At 36.5% G+C, this 22,422-nt stretch overlaps 1 pseudogene; it reads left to right on the top strand.

Annotated features, from left to right (window-relative positions):
- Positions 1-12,082: 12,082 nt before the first annotated feature.
- LOC125827535 (probable metal-nicotianamine transporter YSL12) lies at positions 12,083-13,715 on the top strand (annotated as a pseudogene).
- Positions 13,716-22,422: the final 8,707 nt, after the last annotated feature.

Genomic DNA, 22,422 nt, shown 5'->3' with positions numbered 1-22,422 from the left:
ATTTAACTACCTAAAATACCCTTTTTGTTTTAAATTTTTTAGGGTTTTATTCCCCCCTCCACCCCCGCCCCCCACCCCCCCAAAGCCCCTCATGAGTCACAAGCCGTCGGAGCCTCTCTCTCTCTCTGTCCATTTTTTAAAAACACTCCATTGTTCTTTAGCTATGGATATAGGTTTTTACTCTATATTAGTGCTATGGCTATGTCAATCACGTGAAGACAGTCAAGTACATCCAAAAATCTCAACGTTTTATCTTTAATGGTTATCTTTGACCAATTTCAAAATAGAAAATTAAAATTCCTGCTCAACCATTCAAGAACTCTAATTTCAACTGTAAAAGATCACTTTCAAGTTCATTTCCAGAGGGTTTTATGCTACTCTTTTACACTTCAAAATTTGGTTGTCACTCATCCTTTGTTCACACTGAGTTTTTGAATAGCATCTCCTCTCCAAATGTCAAAAACATTGAGAGAGCTTTGCTTTTGGTTAATCGTGTTGTTTTGTTTCTGAGTAAAGTTGGATTTGAGTAGATTTGAAACCTCGCCAATGTTCACTGCCATACAAAAGGTCAGTGTCAATATTCTGTTCTTTCTTCAATATGTAGTCTTCATTGTGTATTTGTGTGGTTTATTAAATATATTCATGTAATGCAAGTTGATGAATTGTTCATTTCAACTTATACCATATTATAAATCTTTTTCTTTATCAGAAGTTCCATTCTATCTCTAGCTAATCATTTATGTATATAAAAATCAAATCATGTATTTCTTTGATTTGATGTCATTTGTGTATATATCTATAATGGTTGTAGATCTTAGTTAGGATTACTCTCTCAATAAGAATTTTATATTAACTAGAAACAGTCATTTCTTTAAATATAATAAAACATGATTTGTTGGAATCTTTTTTAAAATCAAGATGAATGGTTGAACTAGCATGAATGACCCTTAAATAAAAAAAAAACATTTTCATTTTCTTAATATAAAAAGAGTTAACGTTCTGTTTTAAAACCAACAGACCATGAGAGTCATTTTTTAAAACACTTGACTATTTTCTTTCAGTTGAAAACAAATGGCTGCAACTATTTTTTAAAATATTTCATTTAAATTGTAGGTTTTTCAAATTAATTTTGCCGATTTTTAGAATTTGGAAAGATTATTACTTTATTATGCTTGGGTTTCAATCTTCAAGTATATAATACTTTTAAATCTTGAGTAAGCTTATTACTGTTTTCTCATTTTCCTAAGACTAAATTTGTATCTAATTACATATTATTGTATTTTTTGTCAAGCTGTATAAACAATTTGCCTTTTTAGTAGAGATGGCTTGAATCAATTTTAGTTCAATGCTAATAAAGGATGTTTTGACTCATTGCTTTGTTATTTTATGAACTCAACTACATAAAAAATATTTTCTGCAATTAACTGTCCTTATGAGGGCTTTCATTAACTTATAGTAGAAGTATTCATATATATACTATTTATCTACTTAGTGAATTTTTGAAGCCTAAATAATTTCTCTACATGGTACTTCTCTTAAAATACTATTAATGTCTTCTTAAGTTATATTTTCATTTTCACTTACATCATATTTTTAATCAAATAATATATTTTTGTCAACCTAAGTTTTGTTGGTAACAATATTTAATAGATCTTAAATGATGCTTAATCTCGTCAGTTTTGGAAAACTTGAACCCTTATTTAGAATCACATAAGTTAAGTAGACCATTAATTGGAGTTAATTATAGCATTACTTAAATAAATATTTAAGTGTCATAATTTACCTAAAAAATAATTAGGAGGTAACTCCTTAAATTAAATAATTTAGGAATCATCGATATGTTGTACACTATTTGACTTGAGTTAAAATGGGGTATAACGACAAACTCATCCCGAACACCTCGAGACCCAAACCAAAGGTCACTGTAGAACAAACTCGCTATTTCAGAGCTAACCACACTAATGAAATTCTCATCCGAGCGCATTTGTAACACCCTAGAAATTTTTTGATCTAAGACTTGAACCGTTCTTTGTAGTGAGTGAGATTTTTGCAAGGAATTTAAAATTTCTTGAGTATTAAGGTCAGTAGATGTAGAACCTTCAGTTTCAAGAAGAACTGAAGAGAGTTCATTCAAGTCATTCGTAAGTTTTTCTTAAGTTTTGGGTCGACTTCAAATGACCATAACTCCTAGTACAATATGTGTTAGGTACACTACAAGATAGAAAATTGAAGCCCTTCGAGTCCTTTTTCCAACGCCATCGAGTTTGCTAAATTCCGAGCTCTGAGTAAAACGTTATAACTGATTTACTAACAACGCGCAAACCTGGCAACAGCTTCGCGATGGCTCCGCGACGCTGAGCCAACACGGACCTCACTGCCTGGTGAAAAATAATTCCGACTCCCAGGTCGTTTTATTTATTTCTTTAAGGGTATTTTAGTCCTAAAAACCCTTAGGAGGTCATCTAAATTTCCCTAAACGAATAGAAAATCAGTTTTCACAAATCAAAACCCTCTCATCCACTCCAAAGATTCTACACTCAAGAAATTCAAGAAATGCTAAGGCTAGGGTTCATCTCTCAAGATTTTCCTTCAAGTGCTGCAAGAAGATGGTTTTTCCAGGTATGTAAGCTTCTATAGTGTTGGGTTTGTTCACCCACACGCCAATCATGTAAATTTCAGCGTTAAGTTCGTTCTAGAAAGTTGAAAATCTGATGTTATTGATATGTGTTCTTAAATTTGCTTTCATTCTTGAATTGGGCTAAGATTTAGGAGTTCTTGAGATTATTTTTTTGATTTATAGAGTAGTTTTGAGTTAGATTCTTGTGTACATGTGATGGTTATCTGAATCTAAAGAAAAGTTGAGCAAAGGAATTGAATTTAGGCGATTTGGGGTTAGAAAACGAAGAAGAGAAAAGTTGGGCAAATTTGGAACTTGGCTCCACGTCGCGGACCTCCCTCCCCATTTCATAAAGTTGTCTTCGCGTCGCAGAGAGGTCACAGACCTCTCTGCCTCAAAACTTATTTCGCGACCAATTATTTTAATGCATCTCTGTGTCGCGGACTAGCTTCCAAGCAGTGAAATTTTTTATCTTTTCCCGTGTTTAGCTATCTAAAATCAATCCTAAACATCATGAGATCTTTCCTATCACAAATCACAACCTTGAATCTTTAATTCAAGTTCAAGGTAGAGTTAAGAGTTATGTTTTTGAGAATTCTTTCGAACATTCTAAGAAAGGCCTTTTGAGGGGTCTTCTACAATTTCTAATAACTTGTTTCAAGACTCGAGCAAGTGAGTGCGAGTGAGGAGAATGTATTCATGAGTCTACTTTATCATTACAAGATCCTTCATACCATGAAGCATAACTCTTGAATTCATAATTCACTTTCAAGAGAGAGTTAAGAGTAGAGTTCAAGAAAGCCTTTGAGTTCAATTGTGAATCCTTGAGATCAACTATTGATTTGAACTAAGTTTTGAGGAAGTAATTCAGATAATGAGAAGAGTAGTATACATGAGTTCCATATTGTTAAGTAGATCATCGAGTCGAGATGTTTCATGCCCATAACTCTGCATGAACGTCGTAAGCTGAGTATCCTTCAGAGAAGTGGTATCTTCAAGTTCTAAGACTTTAAATGTTGAGTTCCTAATCCCTTTTGAGAAGTATCTTTGAGTCCTTGAGTTAAATATTTCATGCCCATAATTCCACATGAACACTATAAGTCGATTAGTCTTGAGATGAGAAATATCTTTGAGTCCTTGAGTTGAGTAGTTCATGCTCATAATTTCGCATGAACCCTCTGAGTTGAGCATTCTGGAAATGAGTACTATCATTGAAGTTCTTGAGTTCCAACTGTTGAGTTCGATCTATGGTTATTGGAAACCTTGCATTGAGTCGTTCATGTCCCTAATTCGGCATGAACCATATTTTACGAAGTTTTTTATAAATGTTTAAACTTTGTTTTAAGACTTAAGCTTTGAAGTTGAGTAAAGAGTAAGAGTAAAGTTTATTTTCTTTAAAATGATATATGGGAACTAAGAGTTCCCAAGAGTAAATGTTTTTACATTTAAGATGAGAGGAAACTGAGATTTCCAAAAGAGTTTTGAGCAAGAAAGGGAACATCGATTTCAAGAGAGATTTTAAGCTAAAATTATCTCAAACAAAAGAAAGAAGTTATTTTAAAAACATATGAGCTAAGTATATTTTTGGGAGTAGTATTGAGCACCTATATGGGGATGCGAGTTCATATTAACTCAATTCTCCATAAACCATGTAGCCATCATGGGTATTAATGGGTTATACTTTTTAGATGACCACATAAGTTGAGTTAGTGGATCCACTAAGTTAAGTAGTTCTATATGACGACAAAGTATAGGACAGTCTGGCAGCGTGATGGTAAAGACGTTGTATCACCATTTAGGCTCATAGTGGTGGTTGTCAGTTAGAGAATCTCCCACATAATTATATTGTATTTTTATATACATACTGAGTATTATTGTATTTCTTTCAATACATTAAGTTGGTATCTATAGTTTACAGCTTTCCATATATATTGCATCTTTTATTGTTGCTTTATATTGAGTTGAGTATCTAATCTCTGACTTGCTCAAAACTCTCTCGACCACCTCGGGAAGCATCCCACTCAATCCAACAAGACACAAAAGCTTCAAGGAATCTATGGTTAGGGGAAAAGCAGTAAAGCATGCAAGAAAATAGATTTTACCGTGAGGGTCATTACAAAAATAGAATAGAGAGAATAGAAGGAATGATGACCAAAATATATGACAAAAGATATGGTTTCATTCGGTAGTCAAGCTTCTAATCAAAATAGGAGTACAAGGACAGATAAAAATATATATACGGAACCATATGTGAAAGCACAATAAAGACTAGTACTAGTTAAAATAAAGGGAAATTAGCAAATCCAAATTTCAGGAGTTCATCGCAGTCTCTGAATCCAAAAGTTGCCCCACACAAGGTATACCTTAATGGAAAGAAGTCATACTATGATATGCATGATGTATGAATACAAATAAGAGGTACTCATTAGGCATAGGCCGACGGAGCTCAAAAGATAAATCAAGCATAAATTATAGGGAAGGAAAGCAAGTATAGTATAAGAAGCTAAAGAAGAGTTATTGCACAAATAATGTAAATAGAGACAAGGTAGAAGAATAGAATAAGAAAGAGACAGAGACGAAGGAACATAACTAAAGGTGCTATCTAAATAACCTATCCACTACAAGGGTTCATTATGGAAGCTAACCAACCAAAGATACAACATTGGTAACCACCATAACACCTCATAGTGGACAAGAGGCTAATCCAACCTAGCTAAAACCAAATGGACCAATATATAGTCAAGTCTAAACCATTTATATAGCTAAATAACAAATCAATGGAAGATACATAATTATATAATCAATCAATAACCTAATCAGACCCCATAATCCTGAAAGGTACACATCAATAAACATACCCCAACAAACCCCCATAAGATCTGTTGGTGCAAACAACAATAAATTATACTTCTGACAGGAAATGCATAGATTGTGAGTAATGTAATAGAAACCAATGGTGACATACAACCAACTATGGATGTCATTAAGAATATATCTATTGTTGATTTGGATGTCCATTATTGAAATTCCACTCAAACGATGTTTTGGAAGAACCCTTGAGTACTCTTTATTTTTTGTGCATAGGTACATCTAAAAATCCAATTCATTTTTACCCATAAAATATGGCACTTTAGATACAAAATGATGTTGAGCTTTAATGGAAGAATTTTTGCTCAAACTTTGCCCATATCTAATCTCTTCTCTCTATTTTACTTGTATAGTCTTTATGGTATTTTTCTACTTTTTGATTTCTTCAGTATAATAATATGCTGATCATAAAAATAATAAAGGAGTGTTCAACACTTAAAATGAAGGATAATATGGAACATTAGAGTGTTCGTGAATATTTGAAGTGATTGAAAGTTTGATCCGCATTGATTAGTAGTTGTCATGATAAATACTCCAAAGTGTTAATTTTAATATGTTTTAAATTCACTAACCTTCAAATCTATTCCCTTTTTTCTTTCTAAATATAGATTATTTGTTATATGTTGAAGATACTAACAATATTATTAAATAAGATCAGAGTACAAGGAAGGTTTTGTATAATTATAAATGAAGAATAAAAAAATTAGTGTGTAAATTATCTAATTACTTACTCTGGTAACGTAATTGAATACTTGGTGTGATTAGTAAAGTTTCTTCAACGTGACGAGGAGGTTTGGGGTTTCAGTGGTGAAAACAACCTCCTATAGAAATGTATGGTAAGACTGCATAAGATAGTTTGTATACTTTTTGTGAGCAATTCTAAATTATTCTCCTGCCTAACAACATGCCCCTCACTACACTTCCATTTCATCCTTGAGTCTCATTCCTTACTAAAAAACACTTTATAACCTTACCCAATGGATGGTGTCATCAACTGAGCCTCTCAATTCTTTCTCATCATTTACTCATTCCATACATATGGAATTCAATAGAAATTGGAACTTATTTCTTTAAGCTCAATTCCAAGGTTAAAATTAACATGTAACTTCTTAAATGTTTGTGTGGCCTACCAATTATATACGTGGTCGTCAACAAACGCTAGTATGTTTCCTTTTATAAGAAACATGAAATAAATACAAGTGCGATATCATTAAGGAGCTAGATTAAAGGCACACCTTCACAATTAACTCAAAATAACTCAAAATATTGTTGTTTCCCTTTATAAATAGTGTGATGCTAAGTTTCGGACTTGATAGTCAAACAATATATCAGTTATAGTGATCTATGAAGTATATAATTGTCCCACAACTATATGATAATTGGTGGCAAATATGTCACTAGTATTTTGTTTTAAAATGTATAAAATTAATTAGAATTTAAAAATAAAACTAAAAAATAATATTACGGTAGTTCTTAAAGTTCCATGGAAAAGCTCTTCTACCTTAAAAAAACTCATAAAATTTTCATTATAAATACCCATATGGAAACTTATAAATTTTTCACCCTAAATACCCTAAATATTGAAGACAGTAAACATTTAACCTTAAATACCCCCCTTATTGATGAATCCAGATTAGGAAGAGGGAAAATTGAGATATGTACCCACCGCTTCGTTATCAATCGAAGATTTGAGAACTAGAGATTATCTAGAGAGGGACAAAGATTACTCAAACTTTTTCAAGTAGTTGACATGATTTGTGCATATCATAGTGAATGAGTGATGTTTGTACAAATCCTTTAATTCCTTTTCCATCTGAATCTGAGTGGCCATTGAAAGTCTCCTTTCATGGTTGCAATGGATGTGGGGATCAATAAATAAAATGGAAAGAATGGGTTCAAATGATTGAGTCTATCCATCACCCTGTATAAAAAACTGTAGGGATTTATGGAGCTATCAAGAGTTCAATTTATAGAGTCCAAACGAATCCAAATTTGATTTTTGGGTTGGTAGAAAGGTGGTGTTGTGAGACTAACAGGTTTTGTATTTTCATGGGGTTAAGCTGCTATTACTCTTGAATATATGATGATTTTGGGAGGCTTCTCTGTTTTGAGTCACCCAAACCAGAGCAGCCTCCCAAAATCATCATATCTTCAAGACTAACAGTAGCTTCACCCCCACTGAAACACAAAAATGTTAAGTCTTACAAGACCACCTTTCTACCAACCCAAAAATCAAATGATGATCTGACTGGACTCTATAAACTGAACTCTTGATAGCTCCATAAATACCTGCAGCTTTCCATACGGGGTGATGGATACACTCAATCGTTTGAATCCATTATTTCCATTTTATTTGTTGATCCCTACATCCATTGCAACCATGAAAAGAGACTTTCAATGGCCACTAAGTTTCAGATGGAAAAGAAATTTAAGGACCTTCTACATACTAATCATATATTACACTAGTTATTAAATTACAGTATTAAATAAATTGATTTAAAGAATAATAAGACCCAAGAAATTCATAAAAATAACACTCATTCACTATGATTTACACAAATCAAGCCAAGTACTTGAAAAAAATTGGCTTATCTTTGCTCCTCTCTAGGTAATCTCCAATTATCAAATCACCGATTGATAACAAAGAAGTAGGTGCAGATCTCAATTTTCTCTTTCCCGTTGTGCATTCTTCAAAAGTTGTGGTATTTAAGGTTAAATTTCTATGGGCTTCAATAGTGAGGGTATTTAGGTTGAAAAATTGTATGAGTTTCCATATGGGTATTAAGAGTGAAAATTGTATGAGTTTTTTTTTATGTGGTAGAGGTTTTCCATGGAATTTTAAGGAGAACCATAATTTATTTTGTTTGTCTTTTTTGGAATTTTTAATTAATTTTATACATATATAACAATAGTAGGGACATGTTTGCCACAATTTATAATATAGTGGAGAAAGTTTCTACGTTGCCACAAATGCTTTTGGATACAAAAAGCTTTTAAGCATGAACGGATGGTATCCAGGGGATGCACGTTCGCATGCGTACTGCCTCATTCAGGAGTAGCTGGCATCGCTTTCGAACGTGGTCGCACTACAACAAATGTGATATTTAGCTGCGAAATTATTAGGTATAACACAAAATTCGTCACTAATTATTCATCGTTTGTGACAAAACTTTCATTTGGTGTTTAAATTCATGAAGCAATATACTTTTAGTGACGAAACATTTAATTTCGTAGCAATTTTTTGTCCACTAAAGTTTCCCACCAAAAAATAATTTTGTGCCATTTATTAGGTATCATTAGCAAGGAATTTTAAGTTATTAGTGACACAAAATATTGTCGCTAATAGTGCATTCAATTTGTGAAAAACTATTGTTTACCTTAAAATAGTTATATTTTTTTATACGAAAAAGGTTTCGTCATAAAAAATAACTTGTGACAACAACGACAAATTATAGTTCGTAGTTAAAGGGTGTAAGCTTTAGCCACAAAATTTTCTACTTATTTGTGAGCTTAGTTTTTGTCACTAATAAATAAGCAATTAGTGATGATTATTTTATTGTCTCTAATCAACATGTGATTTAGTGACGATCATTGTTTTGTCACAAAATATGCAATATTAAAATAGGGATGATTTTTAGACAAATAATTAACCATTTTCTACGAAAAAATAAAATAAAAAAATAACGTTATATTTTTTACACTTCTCTATGATTACAACCCTACAAGAAAAAGGGTTAATACCGACCAAATTTAGCGATGAGCTGAGAAGCTTGTCCATAAATGTACCCTTTTCGATACTACTTTTTACTGTGGTTGTTAATTCTTTGTTTTTTAATAACTCAAGGAATGTAATATGTTCCTTAAATTGATTAAAAAAAACTTGTCCCTAATACTCTCTATGGGGTCACTTATAAGAGATGAAAGGTAAAAACAAATGAAAATAGGGAATATTTTTTTACAAATAGCCATTATAGAAAACTTAATTAGGCTCAGCTATAGTTTGCATATTTACAGGTTGTAGCTATAGTTTAAACTGCTTTGGGCAACCTCATTTTTTATAATTCACACCTCATTTGTATAATTCACATGTATTTGTATAATTAAGTTATTTTTCATCTTTATTTCTATAAACTGGCTAGTATCAATTGATTTATATTTATTTTTGTATAAATTATTTTCGAGTGATTAAATCAATTGATAATTGTAGTTTTAGTAGAGTAAGTGTTTGTATAAATGCATGTCATGCTAGAATCTACTTTATTATGTTCTTATTTACTTATGGTTTTCACTTTTTCTTTGAAATGGTCATTGGGTTCATTTGATGGCTAGCTATCTTTGCATGAATACCAACATTTTTTCAGGTGTGAGGGTTGTTCTTGATTTTGTTGAAACGCCTTCAGACCTATCCGTGTGAGCCAAATGAAAAACTTTTTATCTTTACTTTTCATCAGCAATGAGAAATTGTCACGACCCAACTTACCGGGCCCTGCGGGCACCTACATACTAACACCTAAGTGGGAGAACCCTCATATCCCAACAACTAAAATCATGCGGAACAGTTACGAAGAACGAAGATAAATGAAATAACAGGGTTTAATAAATGAGAACTTTTAAAAACAACTTTGATTTAAGACTTGTAATGTAATTTACACCCCCAAGGATCTAGTTTACACAGGTAGAGGGGACCTGGTACCAGTAGTGTGGATGAGCAAGTGGTGCAAGAGTTGAGAGCTGAGAAGGTTTAATTATTGAAGACTAATGCCTCATTTAGTAAGGAAGTCAAGGCTCTCAACAAGAAAGTTATTCAGGCTCATGAGGCTGCAAATGAGGGAATGTCCTTGCTAATGCGCACCATTAATCCCCTTCCCCTTCCATCCTAAATGAGTCTTATTTCCCTTGTTTCTTCATCTCTGTGTCGAAACTCTAATGGTTATGTGTACAGTTTTGGCTGACTCATGTGGATAGCTTTTGTGCTCTAATGCAAATTGTTGGTATGCTCTGTTCAGTATGTTTCTTATTCTCTTTATGCTTACATGTGCATGCTCTGTGTGGCCCATGGCCATGAATTTTAATTGCTTTGCATACAACTCACATATGTTACTGCTATTCCTTTTCAATGATATCAAAAGGGGGGATTTTTGGGGAATTGAACAAAGGGGGAATAGTGACATGGGGAACTTATGTACTTTTGAATGAATGCTCAACACTCATGTGAGACAGTTTTTAGGTTGTTTGTCCTTATCAAAAAGGAGGAAATTGATAAGTATTAATGCTCCCAGATGTTTTGCTGATCTCCTCACAAGTTCAGGGACTCAGTCCTCTGCAGAGTATGTTCGTCCAGGATTATCTGCTATACAGCTATCAAGCTGTCACATTAGTGGTTGGTGAGGCGCCAGTGTCCTGAACCAATCAGAATGGACGAAGTTGTTTGTACATCGGATAATAGCTATTCATGATTGATATATTCAATCAACAAACAACAAATTCACCATTCATTCAAAGAGAGATATTCAAGCTTCAAAACAACAAGGGACCTAATAGAGTGCATCATTGCTTTCTGTATTAGCTGCTACTTTGATTGCTTGTATTTGTGCGTATATTGTAGGAATTGTTTCGTTATGATAGAAACGTTTCAAACGTTGGGTGAATCATTATAAGAACTTAGTTGTGGGCAACTTAGTGTCTTACGTCAAAGTCTATATTAATTAGTCATGATTAGTATAGTGTCAATGCACGCATTGATTAGGCTCGGTTAAGTAATAGGTGGTATTACTTAGTGTGTAGATTAACAGGTTAATCTCATTTTGTAAATTGTGTTTTACTGTTTCTTGTGAAGTTAAGTAAAAATAGTTTGAAAATTCATGTGAGACAGGTCGTGGTTTTACTCCTTTGAGCAAGGAGGTTTCCACGTAAAGTTGTGTGTTCAATCTTTAGTTTCAACATTTATTTACATTCTGTTATTGTAATCGTGCTAAGGACCAGGTCCCATTGCAACTAGTGGACGCATACATTCCAACAAGCAGTTAAAAAGAAGACAAGAAGAGATTGAATGGAACAGTGAGATCTGAAATCAACGGACTTAGCTTCTCATTAGCAAATAGGTCCTTACTTATACACTGTTGTTAGCTAACTATCGTTAATTAGCCTTGTAACTAACTCTCTTAACCAACTAACTAATTCAACTAATTACATATGACATTCATTTTAACAATAATGGTGACAAATACTGGAGATAATGATGATCCAGAATGGGGAGTCGCAGGGGAAACATCAACAAAGAATGCATTCAAGGACAGATATGTTCCCCCGTTGAAAAACAAATTACTATGAGGGCAATGGTCACCGGATTGATCCTTAATATGATCTTCAACTTCATTGTTTGCGAACTCAATCTCACTACTGGTGTTATTCCTTCTCTCAATGTCGCTAATGGACTATTGGGATTCGCCGAGATTAAATCATGGACTGCTCTTATTCAACAAAAGAATATTGTTGTAGAAACCTTTTACCAGGCAGGAGAATACCATTATACAGACGTGTGTCGTTGCTTCTGCTGGCATTACTTTTAGCAGTGGGACTGCAAGTTATATGTTGGGAATGAGTCCATACATAGCATCTCAGGCAGATCCAGGAAATTTACCAAATAATACTATGACACTTGCTCTTAGTTTGATGCTTCCTTATCTTCTTGTTGTTAGCTTTCCCGCTCTAATCTCAATTCTTGCATTAAGAAAGATGATGATAATGAAGTACATGTTGACGTATCTATGTGGAACGACAATTGCATACATGATCAACTATTTCCACACTCCTAAAGGAGCAAAGCTCGCAAAGAAATAAGTTGGTTCCTTGTTCAAATAGTTTGGGTTTAGCTTTATATTTGGGGTTGTTCAGTGGATATTTGCACGTGATGAAGGTTGTGGATTTGCTAACCTACATACATTTTGTTCCCAAGCCTATGCCAAAAGGTTTTATTTTGATTTCTCGTCGACCTATGTTGGAGTTGGTATGCTTTGCCCCTACATGGTCAACATGTCCTTGCTAATGGGTGCTATAGTTTCGTGGGCTTTCATGTAGCCAATGATTGAAGCAAAGAAAGGCGACTGGTACTCTACTCACTTATTTGCAACTATTCTTCATGGTATCCAAGGATACAAGGTATTTATCGCAATTGCCATGATGCTTGGTCTTTTGCAATTCTTATAGATCCGGCCTCACTGATTGGTCCCTCGCCTAAAATTACGGAAAAATTGCAATTTTTATATTTAATTATTGGGTTGGTTTGGAGAATAGTGGAGTGATTGCTGAACTTGCTTTATGTGGTTTGATGATGAGCATACTAGATAGAACTTCTGGCTTAATGGGAGATTTCAAGGCTGGTTACTTAACTCTTACATCCCCGCATTCCATATTCTTTAGCCAACTCATTGGAACTACTATTGGATGTGTCATAACCCCTCTAGTCATTTGGATTTTCAACTCTGCCTATCGATTAGGTGATCCATAAGGTTCATACCCTGCACTATATGCTCTCATGCATCGTGGAATCGCCCTACTTCGCGTTGAAGGTTTTGGAACTCTACCCAAACATTGCCTCAACCTCTCTATTTGCTTCATTCTAGCTGCTATTCAAATCAACTTAAGTGACTCAACTGCTGAAGAAATTTGAGACCAAGTATAGAATTTATTGATTCGTTCCGAGTCCAATGTGCATGGCCATACCATTTTACCTTGGAGGATACTTTGCCATTGACATGTGTCTAGGCTCATTGATCCTATTCGGTTGGAAAATGTATAATGAGCAGAATGCTAAATATTTTGGACCTGCAATGGCTTCCAATGGCGAATTTAGAGGCAAAATATAGGGCATCGGAACCCGCGATCATTTGGTTAAACTACATATTTTATGTATATATTCTCTAAAATTTGTATAATATTATATTTTGACACCCGTTCTATAAGAAGTCTAACTGGTCCACATGGTTAAATGTTGAGCTATTGACCTTCAGGAATAAGGATCATTTTCCATTTAATACATTTTTTGGTGCACCCATATTTGGACCAATCCCCACTTAATATATTATCTTTGGTGTACCCATGTTCGAAAAATCCTAAATTCGCCTCTGAGTCAGTGGCTTCTGGTCTAATATGTGGTGACTCATTGTGGGGAATTCCAACATCTGTTCTTGCTCTAGCTGGTATTAAAGCTCCATTTTGCTTGAAATTTTAGTCACATAATAATTGTCCAAATCACTTTTTGAGTCTTTTGATTGTCTTTAACAGTCCACTTTAGGTTATTTTAGCTTAACATGTTATTTTAAGACATGTGTATTTTATTATTAGCACGGTTAAGACAAGTTGTATTTCTATATATTCTTGTTGTTTCAAATTTATAGACGTACCTCATGTGTTTTAATAGAAATTTTGTTTCATTTCTGGTGAACCTTTAATCCTCAACATATACTTTGGTGTACTTCAATTTGTTCACCGAATGTCTATGAAATATTTCACAATGTGAATGACAAAAGGCACAAATGGAGAAAAATACAAATGTATATGTTTAGTCCAAAACTACTAATTATTAACATCAAATATATGGACAAACAATTTGAAAATAAAAAACTACGGTAGAATGAAATATCAATTGTTTAGTATGGTCTTCTAATCACTAGGAAAAATATGTCTTAGAACCTTGATGACGACATGGAAACACAGATTAATTGAGGCAATTCCTTTCTTACTGCCTACTTTTTTCCTCAGGTAATCACCTCTTGTGATTGTCTTTTCCATATCCTTGTTTCCTCTTTTAAAACTCTCACATTCTATTGAAGACTTGTCAAGCCATTGGGGAAAATAGGATCTAAGTTAACGCTGGTTTCAAGTCCTTTGATGTAACCAAATGGAATGTTGAAGGCTCTTTTTGGTACAAGTGGATAGAGAGAAGTCGAAAAATGATGAGAAGAACTACTGTGAGCAGTAAGAGGATGGAGTGGATCTGTACTAGGAAACATAATAAATATGGGAAAATTTGGACTCCTTATATGGACGTGAGAATCACCCCCCTCATGAGTTGTCTCCTAGGAATGAGTTAAGCCGAAGATCCTTTACAACTCTATATACTTTGTAAATCCTAAAACGGGATTGTGATCTTTCTTGTAATTTGCAGGTTTGTGAAAAAAATCAACTGGTAGAGCTCCCTTCACGAATGCTCTAGGCTTGGAAAATGTATGTCTTGTCAAATGTTTTCCTTTAAAATCGATATCATGTTACAACTCACTATAACCTCTTCAAACATTGTAAGACTGATTCTAGGGTATTTTTTTTATGCCTTGGAGTGTCAATGAGAAGTGAGAAATTCAACATTCTTAAGTAGTGCTCCCGGAGGCCTTTTCAAACATTGTAAGAAGGTATTTTCTTTTGTAATTACAAAACAGAGGAGGTTCATAGTCTCTGCCTCTATTTGGTTTATGCTTTGTATTTATATCTGGTACATGATGAACATAAAAATGACTCAATCATACATAACCAAATATTAAATAAGTGTTTTTGGATCGATCAAACTCTCGTTGGAAGTAATTATTTTAACCATGTCACCACGTTCAACCAATGAATCACAACATAACCGAAATCTTCCTTTGGATGTCCTTAATGAATCACGTATTGCATCGCAATAGTGAAATAGTACATCACCATATGCAAACCTATAAATAGGTGTAACGACCCGAACCATCGTTAATTAGAATACATAAAAACACGGAAAAGATTCTGGGCTATTGTCCCGCTAGAGCAGGGCAGCAGTACCAGGGCGGGGTAAGTTGGATCTAGAGCGGGATAGGCGAGACAAAATGTAAATAACGCGAAATCCTATTTTTTCCTTCTTCCTAAAATACCTAATTTAGTAGTAAAACACCTTAGAAAACTCCAAAAGGCTTCTACAAGCTTGGGAAGAAGAGAGAGAGATATTTTTAGAGTGAGGTTGGTGATATCTTGTGGATTCATGGTCAAAATCACTGTCACGAAGCCTGGAAAATAAGAATCGAAGTCAATAACTCCGTGCATCTGCTTGGCGCCCAGGTAGGCTAGGTTTTATGAATTGAGTAGTTTAAATTTATGCTCACTACGTAATATATATAAATCAATGGTAGGATTTATGCGTAGGCCTTCGTGCACCAAATGATTTATGCTTAAAACCCTAGAAAGAAGCCTTAGGCGATAAATTAGGGCTAAGTATGGTCAAATTAAGGTTTGCATGATGTGCGTTGATGAATAATCCATTGTGATGGTGGTTATTATATGATTTAGTGATGGATGTTGTTCTTGCTTCATTGTGATACGTGTAGGTATACGAATGTTTCATTGTTGATCACACTTTTTGTAATTGAGATGGATGAACTATGATTGCCATGAATTCATGACTTAAATGTATGATCTTGAGGATATACTTGTGATTGTGATTGGTTTGTTGAATGGATCGGTTACCACGTTCCGGCATAACTAACTTGGATCAGTTGCCATATTTCAGCATAATTAACTTGGATCAGTTGCCACGTTCCGACATAACTATGGATCGGTTGCCACGTTCCGGCATAATTATTGGATCGGGTACCACGTTCAGGTATGCTAACTGTTTGGGTTTGGGTTCCATGAGAGGGCCAATGATGTGGCATAATTGTGTATCTTGAGAAATGGAAAGTTGCTCGTAAATGTCGTTGATATTGTATATGTTCGATATGCACATGTGGGTATATTATTGTATTGACGTATATATGTTGCACTTAGTGGGTATATGTTATGACGGCTTATATTTGATTGTTCTTTGTATTAAGCGAACTTGTTGGGTATAGTGGAAGGGCAAAGTGTTCAAGGGGCGAGTAATGGATAACAGGTGTTGTTCGTGTGTTGAAATGGCAAGAAGTAGAGGTAGCGTATGTGATGAAATATGATTAGGTGGATTTCACCTTGGGAAAATAGGTTGGGTTTAGGGGTAAGAAAGCTTGATGTAATATACTATGTGACCAGGGTTGGTTAGTGTGATGAGGAAGTAAAGGTACGAGTGGATAGTTGGAATACATGTGGGTGTAATTGGGGATTCATTAATGTGTTAGAACGGTTAGGCTATGATTAAGAACCTGGTAAGTAGGTTGATTGAGAAGGTGGTTAGTAGTCAGAGTACTAGTGTAATTTGGAGGTATTTTAAGATAGGGTAAAGGTGGAGAAGTGAGTGGTTTATTTCATGATCTTCCTAGTTGGTTTCTTATGTTATGTGGTGGGCACCGAGTTGACCAATGATGCCTACCAGTATGTGTGTTTGTACTGATACTACTCTTGCTATGTCTTTTGACATAGTCTGGATGCAGATTGGTGATGTTTCATTAGGTTAAGGCGTAGAGATTCTCCAACAACTTCTATCCATCCTTCCGCATGATGGGAATAGTGTCTTATTTATCTTATCCAGTTGTCCTCATAGTAGCTCTTGAACCTGTTTAGACTAGATTTTTGGGGGTGTTAGTTACGTTACGAGTCTTAACTTTAAATGGTTTAAAAGTTTTATTTATGAAAACCCTATGTTTTCGTTATCATCATTTTTCATTAATTTTTCTGCATGTTTTAACTGTTGGTACATGAGGGTTCTCCTACTTAGGTGTAAGAGTGGGTGCACGCACGGCCCGGTGGGTTGGGTCGTGACAAATTAGTATCAGAGCCTAGGTTACAGGTCTCCCTGTACAATAGCAAAATATGGACTACACTCTTGTGGATTGGTGTGTTGATGTCCACATCTAATCTTCAGGAAGTCAGGAAGCATTCTAGGAAGTTGTTCCAATTAGTATCACAACGAAGTGAACTAGACGTCGTTGATACGACTAAAAGGACACCAACAAGTTAATTGGAACTAGGAAGGTTCCAATTGGTATCTGGCCTTAGGGGTTGCAAAAGGCATAGATGACCAGTAGTGGTCATCCATGGAGCGAACTAACTAATAATTTGAATTTGACTGTGTGTATCTTGGAAACTGTGAATGAGTGATTCTTGCTGTCTGAACTAATTGCAAATATGAAGTGGTGATTGTTTGAATGTGACGAGGTGATTATGTGAACCCTAAATGGGTGTCTTAATTTTGATATATGCAATGTGTTGGCCTAATTGATCAAAGTTATGCGAGTTGTACATGCTTGAGTATTGTGAAAAACTCGTAGTGAAAAGAAGATCTTGACTAGGTTTGATAGAAGAGTTTAGGTAAAACCCCGAGGCGATTTGTGAGGCAGATTTGAACGTGTCTAGCCCTTGTGTAATAATTGTGTGAGTGTCTGGGTGTATCCCTGAGATGTGTGGGTTGTGGTGCCAAAATAATAGAATAAGTATTGGTTCGTGTATAGTAGGATTGATTTGGGGTAGACGATGATTTTCCTAGCTCAGAGGATTATCCAAAAATTATTGGGTGACACTGGGAACCTTGGGAGGATAGTAAAAAAAAGAAAAGAACCCATAAATTATTGGCCTAGGTTCTGGTTCCGTCTGAGCAACTGGGGTGGGACTATTCCCACCATACAAGACCGCCATAGCGGGATTCTCCCACCAAAGCGGGATAGGGCAAGACAGAACCTCAGCCCTGCCACCCTGTTTTCCCTAGTTACAAATTATCAACCCCAAATGGGATCCGGATAAATCCCTGCAATCCTTTAAGTGTTCAGCAATCAAGTATAGTTTATAAATCTTAGAAAGTAATTGCGAGCTGCGTAAAACAGCTAGAAAACTAGCATCCATGTGCTACAAAAACTTAGGAAAGCGAAAGCTAAAAACCAATTGTCTTAAAATTTACAAACCAAAAACGGGCTAAGAAGAACAAATCAAGAACCCTCGGATTGGGTAGTGTCAATATCCGAGTCGAGATCCTCCAAAAGCACAAAACATATCACGGCCTCGTCCAGGAAAGTAAAGTGCTGGAAATCTCCTTTCTCGACCCAGGGAAGCTCCTAACTAGGGGAAACGCAAGTGAATATAGTCCTCACGATCTTCCATATCCAGACCAACTGACGATCCCTGTCCAGACCCTTCCTCCTCTCCTGACGCAACTGGCGGCGGAGCATCTCAACCTCTAAGGCAGTGCTGGGTGGGGCCGGAGTGAAGTCTGCATAGGCACTCCCCAATCTCTCCTAAACGGCTGCCAGATCCTCCTCGACCCGTGTCTCATCGTCCGAATCCACGGCCACCTTACTGCGGCTAGCCCTGCTAGTCCTCATCCTCTTTCTCCTAGAAGTAGGACCTGCTCTAACCAAAAGAGGTATAAGGGGGGATCCATAGGAAGTATCTCGTTGGCGTCAAATAATGGAACTCCCGCCCGTTTGCACAGAGCACTAATAAGACCAGGGAGAAACAACGCCTTCGTGTTACCTCGGTAGAACATCTTCCACTCGAAAATAATCTACGCCCCCACAATCAGCTCTATACCTTGTATGGCTCACGCCACAACCAAAGCTCAAGGAAAGGTCGCATCGGTGCGGTTGCCTGACGGGCGGAGCCTCCTAGTCACCAAGTGTAACCACCCTTAGCATCAGGTGACCAATCTGTGCTAGTAATACCCTTTGCAGTAGCCCAGTAAACCTAATCCCGACGCTCAAGATCAACCAGAGTGTCTCTCAGCCATTCCAGATCCATCTCCCTCACCTTGGCCTCATACTCAGTGTTTGAGACCTTTGGCTCCTCAAGATCCTCATTGATGGCGGTGGCATTCAGAGAAATGTCAACTCCCTTAATATGGATGACGGGGTGAGAGTCGTCCCATCGCACAATAGGCAGGATGGCATAGAACTCTCGAACTCAAGTGGAACGTGCATCTGGGGGAGCCTCAGTTAGCGGAGCCCATCCGAACTCCATCAGGTAAGCATAAAAGGCAGGAGCCTTCTCCTTGAGCTTGAGTAGCACAAAATCCCTCTGTAACAGAACCCCGTGTTGTGGTTGTCATGATGCCTTTCCCGACTCGCGGCATCGGGGAACCGGATGAAGGGTAAGTTTTCTTCATTCTGACCAGCCATTTAGAGAGCCAGCAATAAGTTGAATATAAGTTAGAACACGATAGGATAGTCGGGTTAAGGCTAAAATAAAAAGAGAGAAATTTATGTGTTAAGGGAGCAGACCACTGGTCTGGCGAATCCCGCCACAACAACCATAACCTCGCCTTGGCGAGATTATGAAGACCGCCATAGCGGGATGAAGGCCACCAGAGCGGCCTTCGTCTGGGACGAACACCAGGCACGATAATGGCGCCGCTTCGTCCCAAAACCTCTGTTTCGACAAAATTTCAGCAGATCAGAATAGATAAACTATCCTAGAATGTATATAAGCAATTATTCCAGCAAAATAACTCATAAATGAGGCCTAAATTGTAGTTTTTCACCAAGAGACTCTTCAACTTTCCCCACCCATTTTGTACCAATTCGACCGTGTTTTTACGAAATCCTTACGCCCAGGACGTTGTGAATATGTTGGGGACATAAGGGAAGTACCCATGCTATGTTTTTCTAACCAATCACGCGACCTAGTTTATTTCAATTAACTACCCCAAAAACCATCTATTTTCGATCAGTTAATCGTCATGCAATTATCATTAATTAAGTAATGAAGTAAAGAGTGAAGGGAAACGAGAATTTTACCTTGATTTCGATGTACGAAAGTGAAGTGATCGAGAGGTTTTGGGAGAGTTGAGTAAGGGAGAAACGGAGAAATGAGAATATTCATTCCTCATTCCTCCTTTACTAATTCCGATCTCCCTCCTTAGCGGGAGATCTATCGCCACAGTGGCCCCGCCTTAGCGGGAGGGCTGCCGCCCTGGCGGGTCAGGTTGTGTAAATTGGGAAACAAATTTTCTTCAAACATTGCGTCATATCCCTAACCGGTCTCTTAAGGTATAGAATCATAATAGACTAGGCCTGAGAAATGAAAACCAACCTCACTCGTGATGTCCTATTGGATCGAGAGGTTAGTTAAAAATATTGCGAGACAGGGTGCGTAATGTCTCGTGCACTAGTCGTTCGGGGATGAACGAGGGGTAAATTGGTATCTATTGTAATGACCTGAACCGTCGTTAATTAGGAGAAACAAAAATGCGAGAAAAATTTTGAGCCATTGTCCCGCCAGAGCGGGCCAGATGTCGCCAGGGCTATGGCCCCAGGGCGGGATAGGCGAGACAGAATGTAAATAACACGAAATCCTATTTTCTCCTTCTTCCTAGAATATCTAATTTAGTCGTAAAACACCATAGAAAACCCCAAAAAGTTGTTGCAAGCTTGGGAGGAAGGGAGAGAGAAATTACTAGTGTGAGGATGGTGATATTTTGTGTATTTTTGGCCAAAATCACTGTCACAAATCCCGAAAAATAGGAATCAAAGTCAATAACTCCGTGCAGCTACTTGGCACCCAGGTAGTCTAGGTTTTATGAATTGAGTAGTTTAAATCTGTGCTCACTGCCTAATATATGTAAACCGATGGTAGGATTTATGTGTAGGCCTTCTTGCACCGAATGATTTATGCTTAAAACCCTAGAAAGAAACCTTAGACAAAGAATTAGGGTTGAGTATGGTCGAACTAAGGGTTGCATGATGTGCGTTGATGAATAATCCATTGTGATGGTGGTGATTCTATGATTTAGTGATATATGTTGTTCTTGCTTCATTGTGATACGTGTAGGTATACGAATGTTGCAATGTTGATCACACTTGTTGTAATTGAGATGGATGAGCTATGATTGCCTTGAATTCATGACTTAAACGTATGATCTAGAGGATATACTTGTGATTGTAATTGTGATTTGTTGAATGGATCGGTTTCCACGTTTCGGCATAACTAACTTGGATCAGTTGCCACGTTCCGACATAATTAACTTGGATCGGTTGCGACATTCCGACATAACTATGGATCGGTTGCCATGTTCGGGCATAATTATTGGATCGGGTACCACGTTCCGGTATGCTAACTGTTTGGGTTTGGGTTCCATGAGAGGACCAATTAATGATGTGGCATTATTGCGTATCTTGAGAAATGTGAAGTTGTTCGTAACTGTTGTTGATATTGTATATGTTCGATATGCGCATGTGGGTATATTGTTGTATTGACTTATATATGTTGCACTTAGTAGGTATATGTTATGACGGCTTATATTTAATTGGTCTTTGTGTTGAGCGAACTTGTTGGGTATAGTAGAAGGGAAAAGTGTTCAAAGGGCGAGTAATGGATAGCAAGGGTTGTTCATATGTTGAAATGGAAAGAAATAGAGGTAGCGTATATGATGAAATATGCTTAGGTGGATTTCACCTTGGGGAAAGAGATTGGGTATAGGGGCAAGAAAGCTTGATGTAATGTACTATGTGACCAGGGTTGTTTAGTGTGATAAGGAAGTAAGGGTACGACGTGAGTGGTTAGTTGGAATGCTTTTGGGTGTAACTGGGGATTCATTAATGTTGTTAGAACGGTTAGGCTATGATCAAGAACCTGGTAAGTAGGTTGATTGAAAAGGTGGTTAGTAGTCAGAGTACTAGTGTAATTTAGAGGTATTTTAAGAGAGGGTAAAGGTGGAGAAGCGAGTGGTTTATTTCATGATCTTACTAGTTGGTTTCTTATGTTAAGTGGTGGGTATTGGGTTGACTGATGATGCCTACCAGTACGTGTGTTTGTACTGATACTACTCTTGCTATGTATTTTGACATAGTCTGGATGGAGGTTGGTGATGTTTCATTTGGTGAAGGCGAAGAGATTCTCCAACAGCTTCTATTCTTCCTTTCGCATGGTGGGAGTTGTGTCTTATTTATCTTATCCAGTTGTACTATTAGTAGCTCTTGTACCTGATTAGACTAGATTTTTGGGGGTGTTAGTTACGTTATGAGTCTTAACTCTAAATGGTTTAAAAGTTTTATTTATGATAACCCTATGTTTTCGTTATCGTGTTT

Source organism: Solanum verrucosum, unplaced genomic scaffold, assembly GCF_900185275.1.
Source record: "Solanum verrucosum unplaced genomic scaffold, falcon-dt-bn FXZP01000124.1, whole genome shotgun sequence".
NCBI classification, from domain to species: Eukaryota; Viridiplantae; Streptophyta; class Magnoliopsida; order Solanales; family Solanaceae; genus Solanum; species Solanum verrucosum.
This window is presented reverse-complemented; position numbering and strand designations above follow the sequence as displayed.